We start from the raw sequence: 1,443 nt of genomic DNA, 5'->3' as shown, positions 1-1,443 counted from the left end.
TTTTTTTTTGCAGTTTTTGGCTGGGGCTGGGTTTGAACCCACCACCTCTGGCATATGGGGCTGGCACCCTACTCCTTTGAGCCACAGGCGCTGCCCTTTAGAGCATGTTTTTAAAAAAACAATATTTAAATTTGACGGATAATCCCTATTCACAATTTATCTCGCCAAGATTTAAAAGAAAGAATTCATTCACAAAGCATGCTCTAAGAATGTATAAGATGAGAATATCTCAATGTAACCTTTTCCATGTGTCAGAACAAAAATGTTGACATACATGAGATACAGTAGTTTGAAGCATCAAGAAGTTTAAAGTAGCTAACCAAGATAAAATTCCACTTCCCCAAATAGTGAATGTGAATTTTCTCTATGGGGGAGCAATGCATTCTATGTTCTTGTAAAACATGTGTCTTGAGCACTTAGAAATGTAGAAGCTGTTTTGAAGATGTAAGTATGCATTACTGGTAATGGAAGAGCAGATAAATATAAGAACTGAGTCATTCAAGTCCAGGCAGAGGTCACATGGGCTACTTCCAGGTGGAAGAATGTTTGACACTGCTCAGGTTAAGCAAGAGGGCAGTGAGAGAAATAGGAGCGATGATGAAAGGTAGGAAAAAGTCCCTACTAAACAGACTAAAAATAAAGCTGGAGGAAAAGGATACTGGGATTTACTCACTGACAAGAGACGCAAGTTTTCAGATCTTTCTTCTCTTTTTCTGTATGATAAGTTGACCACCCAAGGGACTGTAACACATTGATCGACATACAGATGTGGTCAACATAAGTAACTAGGCCTACTGTACTGATACATACATGTGGTGCATGTCCAGTCTGTGAACATTAGGTCAACTTAAGGAGGTGGTCTGCGTAGGAAGGTGGTCAACTATGGAAGTTCTACTGTATTTCCAGTTCTCCTCACATTAGCCTTCTTGGATTGATTGGATAAGAGTGAATGTTTTCTTCATCCTATTCATGAAACCTCTGTCCTTGTACGGTAGACCCTCCTTCTATGTGGGTTCTGCACCTGTGGATTCAACCAACTGCAAATCTGAAATATTCAAAAAGAAAAGTTCAGAAAGATCCAAGATGCAAAACTTGAATTTGCCTTGCTCTAAGTAGTAGGCTGAGTCCACGTGAAATAAGTGATATATATGTAGGCATTGAATTAGGTGTTACAAGTAATCTGGTAATGATTTAAAGTACCCAGGAGGATGTGCTAGGTTATATGTAAATACTATACCATTTTATATAAGGGACTCAAGCAGTCTCAGATTTTGGTATCCATGGGGGTGGGGGTGGGAAGGTTACTAGAACCAATCCCCCATGGGTACTGACAGACAACTATTCTCTTAATGTTCCCACCAATTACGTATATGCCCTCAATCTTTGAAGAAAGGGAATTGTTTTGAATTATTTACTCTATGTTCTTTTTTTTTTTTTTTTTGA

Source organism: Otolemur garnettii, unplaced genomic scaffold, assembly GCF_000181295.1.
Source record: "Otolemur garnettii isolate 467f Iridium unplaced genomic scaffold, OtoGar3 scaffold00031, whole genome shotgun sequence".
NCBI classification, from domain to species: domain Eukaryota; kingdom Metazoa; phylum Chordata; class Mammalia; order Primates; family Galagidae; genus Otolemur; species Otolemur garnettii.
This window is presented reverse-complemented; position numbering follows the sequence as displayed.